Below are 13,597 nucleotides of genomic sequence, written 5' to 3'. Positions count from 1 at the left end.
TCATTCTCAGTGAGGAAAAGCTGGAAGCCTTTCCCTTAAGATCAGCAACATGACAAGGATGCCCAGTCTCACCATTATTATTCACCATAGTACTAGAAGTCCGTCCAACAGCAATCAGACAACAAAAAGGGATAAAAGGTACCCAAATTGGCAAAGAAGAAGTCAAAATGTCTCTCTTCCCAGATGATATGATACTCTATATGGAAAACCCAAAAGGCTTCACCCTCAAAATACTAGAAGTTATAGAACAATTCATCAACGTGGCGGGATACAAAATCAATGCTTAGAAATCAGTTGCATTTCTATACACGAACAATGAAACTGAAGAAAGAGAAATTAGGGAATCCATTCCATTTACAATAGCACCAAAAATCATACGTTATCGCAGAATTAACTTAACCAGAGACGTAAAGGATCTATATTCTAGAAACTACAAATCACTCTTGAAAGACATTGAAGAAGACACAAAAAGATGGAAAAATACTCCATGCTCATGGATCGGAAGAATTCACATAGTTAAAATGTCTATGCTACCCAGAGCAATCTATGCTTTCAATGCCATCCTGATCAAAATACCAATGACATTTTTCAGAGAACTGGAACAAACAGTCCTTAAATTTGTGTGGAACCAGAGAAGGCCCTGAATCACCAAGGAATTGTTGAAAAGGAAAAACAAAGCTGGGGGCATCATGTTGCTGGATTTCAAGCTGTACTACAAAGCTGTGGTCACAAAGACAGCACAAAAACAGACACATAGACCAATGAAATAGAATAGAGAACCCAGAAATGGACCCTCGGCTCTTTGGGCAACTAATCTTTGATAAAGCAGGAAAAAACATCCGGTGGAAAAAAGACAGTCTCTTCAATAAATGGTGCTGGGAAAATTGGACAGCTACATGCAAAAGAATGAAACTTGACCACTCTTTCACACCATACACACAAATAACTCCAAATGGATGAAAGACCTCGATGTGAGACAGGAATCCATCAAAATCCTAGAGGAGAACATAGGCAGCAACCTCTACGACTTCGGCCACAGCAACCTTTTGCATGACACATCTCCAAAGGCAAGAGAAACAAATGTAAAAATGAACTTGTGGGACTTCATCAAGATAAAAAGCTTCTGCACAGCCAAGGAAACAGTTAAAAAAACTAAGAGGCAGCCCACGGAATGGGAGAATATATTTGCAAATGACACAACAGATAAAAGACTAGAATCCAAGATCTACAAAGAACTTCTCAAGCTCAATACATGGGAAACAAATAAACAAGTCAAAAAATGGGCAGAAGATATGAACAGACACTTTTCCAATGAAGAGGTACAAATGGCTAACAGACACATGAAAAAATGTTCAAAATCATTAGCCATCAGGGAAATTCAAATCAAAACCACATTGAGAAACCACGTTACGCCAGTTAGAATGGCAAAAACGAACAAGGCAGGAAACAAAAATGTTGGAGAGGATGTGGAGAAAGGGGATCCCTCCTACATTGTTGGTGGGAATGCAAGTTGGTACAGCCACTTTGGAAAACAGTGTGGAGGTCCCTTAAAAAGTTAAAAATTGAGCTACCTTATGATCCAGCAATTGCACTACTGGGTATTTACCCCAAAGATACAGACGTAATGAAGAGAAGGGCCATATGCACCCCAATGTTCATAGCAACATGGTCCACAATAGCTAATTTGTGGAAGGAGCCAAGATGCCCTTCAACAGATGACTGGATTAAGAAGATGTGGCCCATCTATGCAATGGAATATTACTCCACCATCAAAAAGAATGATTTCACAACATTTGCTACAACATGGACGGCACTGGAGGAGATAATGCTAAGTGAAATAAGTCAAGCAGAGAAAGACAATTATCATATGATTTCTCTCATCTATGGAACATAAGAACTAGGAAGATCGGTAGGAGAAGAAAAGGAAGAAGAAAGGGGGGGTAAACAGAAGGGGGAATGAACCATGAGAGACTATGGACTCTGGGGAACAAACTGAGGGCTTCAGAGGGGAGGGGGCTGGGGGATTGGGATAGGCTGGTGATGGGTAGTAAGGAGGGCACGTATTTCATGGTGCACTGGGTGTTATACGCAAGTAATGAATCATGGAACTTTACATCAAAAACTTGGGATGTACTGTATGGTGACATAACATAATAAAAAATTATTATAAAAAAATAATAAATAAATAAGTAAATAAATGAATAAATAATCTAGGTCTCACCTCATTGACCTTTTCTATTGGTTTTATGATCTCCGTTTTTTTTTAATCTCCAGTTTGTCTTTGTGATTTCCTTCCTTCCTTGGTCATAGTTTGTTCTTTTTCTTGTCCTTGAGGTATAAATTGAAGTTGTTTCTGAGATCTTTGTATTTCTTAATACCTGCATTTATTGTTATAAGTTTCCATAAAAACTGCTTTTGCAGCAGCCTCTATGTGCTGCTGTGTGAGGATTCTGGTTTCATTTCTTTTGAGTCTTTTCAATGTTAATGCCTTATTCCCCTTTTTAAATTTTATTGCACTGTTTGGACATCTACTACAATGTTGGATAGAAGTGGGAATGGTTGACATCTTTGTCTTACCATCATCCTCAAGGAGAAAGATTTTAATATTTCGTCATTAAGTAGGAAATTCACTGTAGGTTTTTTGTTCATTCCCTTTTAAAGATAAGAAATTTCCTTCTATTTTTAGTTTTTACTGTGTGTTTTTATCATGATTGGATGTTTAAATAAAACAAATTTTGTCTTAATCTATTGTAATAATTGTACATTTTTTCCTATTTAAGTATATTTTGTGGTATTTAAATTGGTAACACTTTAGTGTGTGTGCTCAAACAACCAACTTTGAGTTCCTAGGATAAATCCCATAAAATATTACTTTCAGATAATGCAGAAACAAAAGCAAGAAAATATTGGAACAAGATCACTTTTGAGAAAAACTGAAGAAAGCCTGACACAGTGCAATTAAAGCTGATATACCAAATTGTTTCATCTCTAGTTTTGGCAAAGTTTCTCCACAACCAAAGCATTACACTGTGCTGAAATAATTCTCTGGCTCAGTTTTTGATACACAGAACTTTTAAAATGAGACCCTTAAAAATAAATAAATAAATAAATATAAATAAATAAATAAATAAATAAATAAATAAATAAGTAGGACACTTAAATTATATCACAGCTTATCAGTTGCTCTTCAGTTTTTTTATTTTATAGTCACTGGTGTGGCCTTCAACTGGTAATACAAGGCTAACAAAAGGGTTACAGTTTGCATTTTGACAAAAGAACACTATAGGTTTTATAAAGTAAGAGTTGTGTTTCCATGAATAACAATTATGCCATCAAGTTTCCTTCTGTCAGGCTTGTAAAACTGTACTTTATGTTTGAATACAACAGTGTTTTTCTGATTATTTTCCCAGATATAACCCAGTGTAGGCTCAATGAGTTCAATGTGTTAACAATAGGGCTAATACCATATCTTCTACACCTAGATCTTGGCTGTATTTTCAGTAGGCTCCACACCCAGCATAGAACCCAACATGAGACTCAAACTCATCACCCTAAAAAGCCAAGATCAAGAGACAGATGCCCAACCACTGAGCCACGCAGTGGTTGAAAGGTTTACACACAGTATAGTGTCAATGAGAGAAGTATAAGGCGATTCCTGTATGCTTCTACACGTATGTGTGCAAATGCTTGGTTTTAATTTCTTTTTCTTTTTTTCTTATTTTTAATTTAAATATAGTTGACACACAATGTTACATAAGTTTCAGGTGTACAACTTAGTAATTCAACATCTCTGTACATAATGCTATGCTCACCACAAGGGTAGCTACCATCCGTCACCACACAACACTATTTATTACAGTCTCATTGACTGCATTCCTTATGTTGTACCATTTAGTCCCATGACTTCCTCACTGCATGACTGGAACCTGTATCTCCCACTCTCCTTCGCCCATTTGGCCCATCCCCCCACCTTCTTGCCCTCTGGCAACTACCAGTTAGCTTTCTGTATTTACGGATCTGATTTGCTTTTTGTTTGTTTGTGAATTCATTTTTTTTTTAAGATTCCACACATAAGTGAAATCGTATATATTTGTCTTTCTTAGTCTAACTTATTTCACTTAGAATAATACCCTCTAGATCCATTCATATTGTCTCAAATGGCAAGATCTCATCCTATTTAATGGCTGCAAATTTTCTTGTATATATATACCACATCTTCCATGTCCATTCATCTGTCAATGGACACTTAGGATGCTTCTATATTCTGGTTCCTGTAAATAATTGTGTAGTCAACGGAAGGGTGCATATACCTTTCCAGATCAGTGTTTTTTGTTTTCATTGGATAAATACCCAGAAGTGGAATTCTTGGATAATATGGTATTCCTATTTTTAATTTCTTGAATAAACTTCATACTGTTTTGCACAGTGGTTCAGCTATTTTTTCTTAATTAAGCATTCTCCCTAATTGCTGCCAACTTTTCATTGGTATCAAGAAGGTAAGCAAGTTGATTTTGACAGTTTTATTCTAGTTTATCCATTGCTTTTATTAGGGACCAACTTTTAAAATATTGTTATTTTGTCATTGTCACTTATGTCATTCACAGTTTACTGGCTTTTGTGTGAACACAAGTATTTCTCTGGGATAAATGTCTAGAAGTGTAACCACCAAATTGTATGACAGTGCCAGTATTTTCTTTTTAAGAAACTACCAAAATATTTTCCAGAATGGCTGTCCCATTTTATATTCCTACCAATAATATATTAGTGACTCAGCTTCTCCATATTCTTGCCAGAATTTCATGTTGTTAGTACATTTTATTTTATCCCGTGTCATGGTTGTGTAGTGACATTCTATTAGAATTTTAAATTTTATTTGTATATGGCTAATGATGTTGAAATTTTTAAAAAAATTTATTTAAATTCAATTTAGTTAATGTATAGTGTATTATTAGTTTCAGGGATAGAATTTAGTGATTCATCAGTTGCACATACACACAGTACTCATCACAAGTGCCCTCCTTAATGCCATCACACAGTTGCCATTCCCCCACCCACCTCCCCTCCAGCAACCCTCCATTTGTTTTGTAGAATTGAGTCTCATGGTAATTTTTCCTTCCCTTCCCTTATGTTCATCTCTTTTGTTTCTTAAATTCCAGGTATGAGTGAAATCATAGGCAATTTTTTATGTGTCTATTTCCCATTTGTATGTCCTTATCAATGAAATGTCTGTTTATAGGTTTGTCTATTTTATAATTGGATTTTTTTTTTTTTTTTACCATTGAGTGTGTGTGTGAATGTGTGTTTTGGATAAGTCTTGAAAATGTTTTTCATTCTGAACTTGCCTTTTCATACTCTTAATGGAGTCTTTTACAGAGCAAATTTTTTTAAAAAAACTTAATGTGCTTTAATTTTTCACTTATTTATTTTTTTGAACTGTGTTTTGGTGTCAAGTCTAAGAATTCTACTTCATTCGGTTCCTAAAGATTTATCCCACTGTTTTTTTAGAAATGTTTTAGAGCTTCAAATTTTACATTTAAGTTCATGATCCATTATTTTGAGTGAATTTGTGTGTAAGGTACAATGTACACTCTTGATTTAGGTCAACAGTGTTTTGGTTTTGTTTGCCTATCCATGTCCAACTCTACTGGCAGACTTCTTTTGAAAGGCTACATTTCCTTTATGGAAAAAAAAGTTTCAGATTTTATTTATTGGAGAGAGAGAGAGAGAGCAACGTGGGAGGTTGGGGGGGGGCAAGAGCAGAGGGAGAAGCAGACCCTCTACTGAGTGCAAGGAATCCAATGCAGGGCTTAATCCCAGGACCACAAGATCATGACCTGAGGGAAAAGCAGGTGCTTACCCCACTAAGCCACCCAGGAACCTCTCCTTTATTGAACTTCTCTTGCTTGTATTTGTCAAAAATCATTTGGACATATATGTGGGGATCTATTTCTATGTTCTCTATTCTGTTCCATTCATCTATATACCTATCCTCTTCCAAAACCATAGTCTTGATTATTGCAGCTATGTAAGTCTTGAAATTGCAAAGGCTCCTTCCTCATTTCATTGTGTCTTCAGTTGTTTTCACTATCGTCATTCCTTTGATGTTCCAAATAAATTTAAGAATAATTTTGTCTATATGAGCAAAAAATATTCCCTCTGCAGAAGGGCAGTTGCTTGGTGAGGACAGCAAAGGGAATGATGAGCAACACCCCTCTCAGGAAAGTAGCAAGCCCAACCTTTGCAATGACAGGATTGGTGAGGATAGTTGAGTAGCACAGCAGGTAGCAGATGGCTACGTAGTGGTCTAGGGTCATAAGCATGAGCACCCCAGATTCCATCCCTGTGAAGGTATGGATGAAGAACATCTGGACCAGACATTCATCAAAGCCAATTTTTCCTTGAGATGGAGCCAGAAGATGCAGAGAGCTTTAGGAATTGTACTAGAACACATGACAATATCATTTAGGGAAAGCATGGCTAGAAAGTAATACATGGGTCTGTGCAATGAATCCTCGTAGTGGATGAGGTAGAGCAGCCCACAATTCCCTGCCATGGCCACCACATACATGGAGCAGAATGGGAAGGAAATCCACTTGTGTATATCAGCCAGTCCTGGGACTCCACTAAGAATGAATGAGGCTGGGGTCCAGTTTGTTTCATTCAACATTAGCATGATCAATTAGAACTAAAATTCACGTGTGTTTTCTAGAGTAAGAAAAAGAGAAGGAAAATATACTTTATGGCTACTGTCTCCCTCCCATACCCACCCACGTCTTAAAATTCCATAGTGCATTTTAATGATCAACCAAATTTCTGAGACCCAGGAAATAGGGGGTTTTTTTGACCTATTATTTTGTTTATTAATTAAGGGATCTGTTCATCTAACAAATTCTTTTTTTTTTTTAAGATTTTATTTATTTATTCGACAGAGATAGAGACAGCCAGCGAGAGAGGGAACACAAGCAGGGGGAGTGGGGGAGGAAGAAGCAGGCTCATAGCGGAGGAGCCTGATGTGGGGCTCGATCCCAGAACGCCGGGATCACGCCCTGAGCCGAAGTCAGACGCTTAACCGCTGTGCCACCCAGGTGCCCCATCTAACAAATTCTTATTAAGCAATCTAAGTTCTCACCACACACTGATCCTGCATGATTTTTTTTAAGGATTCCAATCCTCACAGATTTATAATCAAGTGTAACTCTGTTATGACTCCTCCCAGGGATTTTGGTTAGAATACCTTACTTACCTATCAATAAGTGTATGCATCTCCCTGTTGGTGTGATCTCAAAAAGACTTCTTTGATTACATCACCAATGACCCAACAGATATAATTATTTTATATTCATATTGTTAATTGAGGGACAATAATTATTTTTGATACTAAGTTACTGTTTGATGCATTTCTAAATATTAAATCATTTATTCCTCAATGGAGCTTGGAGTCTCTCAGTTCAGTCAGTTTTTTAATTCACTCTTCTCACTTTTAAGACCCCATGCTTGTCCTGTACCTGGTCTATATGCATTTATAGGATGCTTTTAAATTTATATTCAGAATAAACTTCCAATTAAACCTAGAGAGCACCTAATGTTGCTTCAGATGCTGAACCAATCACTGGTAACAAATCTTTCCTTTCTTTCTACTAATCTTCCCATCTTCCCTTCAGACATTGCCTCTGAGATTATCTGGTGTCTATGGCAAAACAGAAAACAAATAAGCAAAACAAATGTCACTTTGGATTATTGTTTAATGCACTGATAGATTTTTCCTCAGTTATGCTAAGTCACTCCAGTTATATTTATGATTCAATAAGATGTTGACATTGCTAATTTTTATTGTTTTCTCACCTGTTCTTTCTGACTTGCTTTACATTTTTTCCTAACTTTAGCAATGGGAACCCATTTCGGTTGGATCTGGTGGGAGCCAATATAAATGAAAATGTATGTTTAATATATCTAGCCACATATCAAATTCGTTTCTCATCCAAGAGAGAAGTTAATTAATCCTAAATTCTGTACTAACAACTAAACTTCACTTTCAAGGTAACTAAATATTGGGGGTAGATAAATGGCATCTCATTGTTAATCTCTTCCTTTCTCATAAATATTTACTGAGCACTCTCAATGTGATGATGTGGGGAACCAGACCCAGTCTCATCCTCTAAAGAATTCAGAGTTTAATGGAGAGACCAAAGGGCACACAGATAATCACAGGAAACATAACAGAAACTAAAATAGAAGTATGTGCAAGGTCCAAAATAAGCACTACTTTAGTAAAGTGGGTGTGCATTTTTGGAGTGTTTGGAGGAGGCATTAGTGATTGTCAGAAAGGACCATGATGAAGAGAAGGTGTTTGATATCTACTTTGAAGGAAGACATGGTGTAAGGGAGATACCTTTGTCAAAGGAATTCCAGAGGGAAAAACTCAATATGTATAGAAATCAAAACAAATACAAGCAAGCAAACAAACAAAAAACCACACACACACAAAAAAATTGAAAGAATCGAGTCTGTGAGAATTCACTAGGAAGGGACCAAATGATAAGCTGGCCATTTGCCCAGGGGCTAGATCATAAAGACTCTGGTAGTTAGTTATCAGATAATAGGGAATTCCTTGATAATGGAGAGTAAATAACAAAGAACTCACAAGAATGCAGAGGGTCAGGAGTGAACCCTGTGGTGCTTGGAAGACTTACTAAGCAGTGAGGAAGTCAGGATCCTCCTCTTGCCCCTTGTGGGAATACTCTTCACCACCCAGCCCATCCCCAGAAGAGAGAGCAGAAGGGCATGGAAAACTGAGATACTGTCAGCTCTGCTCAACAGGTAAGCAAAGTAAGAATTAATGAGAGATGGAAGCTGATTAGAATGGCAGGTAATCACTTAGTTAGCGGACTCCAACAACAAGCAATGTATGGACCATGTCTGCTCCCTCAAACGAAAGGAGCTCTGGCCAGGTTTCCCAGACAACCCAATTGATTTCCATTACCCACCTTCCCAGTAATACTGCAATGACCAGAAATAAGAAAAGGGGCCTATGATTTTCCACAGAAAACTGTCAACTAATATGCTAGAAAGTTTACCAATTTATTAGGCAGAACACTTTGACCCCAGAATTCATTTTTGTAATTCACTTAATCTCTTTGAGATGTTTTTGCTCTTTCAATGTCTCTAAGATCAGGTCAGGACAACAAGAGTAGTGCCTTGCTGAAATATATGGATTTTAATCCCATCTTTCCAATTCCTACAGGTATACGTGTGGACAATTTATGTAAAATTTATGTAAATTTCCTTAAAAATTAGATAACCTATCCTTTTAATACAGATAAAAACACTATTGTAAGAAATAGTCTAGAAAGCAAATACTGAAACACAAATTAAGCCGTCTAATTTATGATGAAGGAAACCGAATATAAACAAAAATCATATTTTCCAGGGTTGCCTGGCTGGCTCGGTTGATAGAGCTTGTGACTTTTGACCTCAGGGACATGAGTTTAAGCCCCAAGTTGGGCCTGGAGCTTACTTTAATAAAGTAGTAATTTTGGCTGGGGAAGGGTTAAGATGGTGGAGGAGTACAGGAACTCCAATTTGTCTCATCCCTAGAATACGACTAGATAGTTCTCAAATCATTCTGAAAACCTGAGAAATCAGTCAGAGATCTGAGAAAAGAAATGCTGCAAGGATACATTAGAAAAGTGACGGCCATTTGGAAGGTAGGAAGTGCGGAGGCTTGAATCTGGTGTGATACAGTTGAGGATATGGCGGAAGGGAGGGATCCAGCTTAAGGAGTCTACTGCAAAGTGTTATAAGCAATGGAGTACAAAATCAGAACTTTTAGAAGTCTGCTACAGTGGGGGACGTGTCTGGCTTAAAGGTGCTCAGGTGGTGAAGCTGGGTGGAATCCCAGGTGTGTAGTCTCAGGATCCTCAGGGAGGCAAGAAGAATGGGGGTGACTGAGTGCAGCAGAGTTCTCAGGCATAGGCGTGGGGAAGCCAGTTGAAAACAGGGAGTCTAGGTGCTGGGTTTCTACTCTGTGTAGCCATAAATGTGAACAACTATATGGTCCTGCAACTGCTCTCTGGGTAGGGGCCCAACAAAAGGCAGAATAGTGGGCCCTCCCCCCACTGTGAAGAACAGCATGGGTCCACACCACAGGAGTCCATAACATTTGGAGTTTTGGACCTCAGGTGTGCACCTGAGATAAAAATGCTTGGTCACAGGCTAGGTGAACAGGGTTTGGGTGGAAACCAGGAGGACAAGAGTGATTTACTGCTTTTCTGTGAGGGCTCGCTGAAGAGTAGAGGGGTATTAATTTTCAGCTCTAGGGCTAGAGAGATCAGGGCATAACCATATTCATCCTGCCCATCAGTGCTTAACTATAATTTAAAACAATGATTATAAAGATACTATCTTGGCTTGAAAAAAGCATAGAAGACACTAGAGAATCCCCTACTGTAGAAATAAAAGAACTAAAATCTAATCAGGACAAAATTAAAAATGCGATTACTGAGGGGTGCCTGCGTGGCTCAGTTGGTTAATTGCCTTTGGCTCAGGTTATGATCCCAGGTCCTGGTATCAAGCCCCGGGTTGGGCTCCCTTCTCAGCAGGTAGTCTGCTTCTCTCTTGGCCCCTCCCCCACCAATTGGGCGGTCTCTCTCTCTCTCTCTCTCAAATAAATAAATAAAATCTTTTTTAAAAAATGCTATTACTGAGATGCAATCCCAAGTGGAAGCTCTAAAATTGAGGATAAATCAGGCAGAAGAGAGAGTCAGTGATATAGAAGATAAATGATGGAAAATAAGGAAGCTAAAAAGCAGAGAGAAAACAACTACTGGATCACCAAGGGAGACTTTGAGAACTCAGTGATTTCATAAGGCAAAATGATATGTGCATAACAGGGGTCCCAGAAGATGAAGAGAGGGAGAGAGGGGCAAAAGGTTTATTTGAACAAACTATAGTTGAGAACTTCCCTGATCTGGGGAAGGAAACAGGCATTCAGATCCAGGAGGCACAGAGAACCCCCCTCAAAATCAATAAAAATAGATCAATACCTCAACATATAATAGTGAAGCTTGCAAATTTCAAAGATAAAGAGAATATTCTGAAGCAACTTGGGACAAGAGGTCCTTAAAGCTACAAGGGTAGACACATAAGGCTGACAACAGACCTGTCCACAAAGACCTGGCAGACCAGAAAGGACTGGTGCAGCAGCCCCCGGCCAAGAACTTATGCTAAAGACAGAATAGGAAAACATGTTTGTGAGCCCCACAGGCTTTAGTGTGGACGTCAGAGCAGGAGCAGTTGGGAAGACCTGGCTTGCTCGGGGCAGAACGCTGCCCTCCCCGAAACCCCCTCAGATAATGAGCGGCCAGGAAGTCTGGTCTGCTCAGGGCAAACGCCAACCCATCCAAAACCTGACTGCTCCTGACGATAGCCTGCAGGGTCCGTAGAAGCATGAATAATAATAGGCTTCACTTGCTGAACTTTACATCATTTACTCCAGTGACCTTAACCGCGATGTACTACTGTTCACGGAAGACTTCCTGAAGAATCATTAACTTTGAAGTACTCATACAACCAGCATGTGCTACAGACCAGGAGACTCCCTTTGATTACCCTTGATTGTCTTTGATTGTTTATCGCCAATGAATATGTGAGGTTGTACCTGTTCCGGGCTATTGCATTCTTTGCCATCGTCCCCTGCTCCCTCGTTTCGTTCACAGCTAACCTGTCTGTGCCTCGTCCTTCTTCGAAACACCGCGACCCCGGAGGCAGCGCCGTGGCAGACTGGCATGATATATTCAATGTGCTAAATGGAAAAAATATGCAGCCAAGAATACTTTATCCAGCAAGGCTATCATTTCAGAATAGAAGGAGAGATAAAGAGTTTCTAGGATAAACAAAAACAAAAGGAATTTGCAAACACTAAACCAGTGGTTCATGAAATATTAAAAGGGACCCTTTGAGTGGACAGAAAGCCCAAAAGGAACAAAGACCAGAAAGGAACAGATGCCTACAGAAACAGCAACATTACAGGTAATATAATGACAACTAAATTTGTATCTTTCAACAATTACTCTGAATGTAAAGGGACTAAATGATCTACTCAAAAGACATAGGGTATCAGGTTGGATAAGAAAACAAGACCCATCAGTATGCTGACTACAAGAGACTCATTTTAGTTCCAAACACACCTCCAGATTGAAAGTGAGTAGGTGGAGAACCATTTATCATCCCAATGGACATCAAAAGAAAGCTGGAGTAGCCATCCTTATATCAGACAAACTAGATTTTAAACAATGGACTGTAATAAGAGATGAAGAAGGACACTATATCATAATAAAGGGTCTATCCAACAGAAAGATCTAAAAATTTTAAATATTTATGCCCCTAAAATGGGAGCAGGGAATATTTAAAACCATCAATACCATAGTTAAAGAACTCATTGATAATAATACACTAATAATACTGGAATTTATCGTTCCACTCACAGCAATGGACATATCATCTAAGCAGAAAATCAACAAGGAATCATGGCTTTGAATGACACACTGAACCAGATGGACTTAACAGATATACTCAGAGATTTCATCCTGAAGCAACAGAATACACATTCTTCTTGAGTGTACGTGGAACATTCCCCAGAATAGATGACATACTGGATCACAAATCAGGTCTCAACTGGTACACAAAGATTGAGATTATTCAGTGTTTATTTTCAGACTATAATGCTTTAAAACTAGAAGTCAAGAAACAAGAAGTCCTTTGGAAGGATCCTATGGAAGTTAAAGAGCATCCTACTGAAGAATGATGTGTCACCAGGAAATTAAAGAAGAATTTTAAATATACCTGGAAATGGACCCTCAACTTTATGGTCAACTAATCTTTGACAGAACAGAAAAGAATACCCAATGGAAAAAAGATAATCTCTTCAACAAATTGTGTAGGGAAAATTGGACAGCCACATGCAGAAGAATGAAACTAGACCACTTTCTCACACCGTACACAAAAATAAACTCAAAATGTTCCAAAGACATAAACATGAGACAGGAATCCATCAAAATCCTAGAGGAGAACACAGGTAGCAACCTCATTGACCTCGGCCACAGCAACTTCTTTTTAGATATGTCTCCAAAGGCAAGGGAAACAAAAGCAAAAATGAACTATTGGGACTTCATCAGGATAAGAAGCTTTTGCACAGCAAAGGAAACAGTCAACCAAGCTAAAAGGCAACCTACAGAATGGGAGAAGATATCTGCAAATGACTTATCAGATAAAGGGCTAGCATCCAAAGTCTATAAAGAACTTATCAAACTCAACACCCTAAAAACAGAAAATCCAGTCAAGGTATGGGCAGAAGACATAAACAAACATTTCTCCAAAGAAGACATACAAATGGCCAACAGACACATGACAAAATATGCTCAACATCACTCGGCATCAGGGAAATACAAATCAAACCACAATGAGATACCACCTCACACCAGTCAGATGGCTGAAATTAACAAGTCAGGAAAAAACAGATGTTGGCGAGGATGTGGAGAAATGGGAATCTTCTTACACTGTTGGTGGGAATGCAAACTGCTGCAGCCCCTCTGGAAAATAG

Source organism: Ursus maritimus, unplaced genomic scaffold (genome assembly GCF_017311325.1).
Source record: "Ursus maritimus isolate PB19 unplaced genomic scaffold, ASM1731132v1 scaffold_16, whole genome shotgun sequence".
NCBI classification, from domain to species: Eukaryota; Metazoa; Chordata; class Mammalia; order Carnivora; family Ursidae; genus Ursus; species Ursus maritimus.
The sequence above is the reverse complement of the archived record's forward strand: the minus strand, read 5'-3'. Positions refer to the sequence as shown.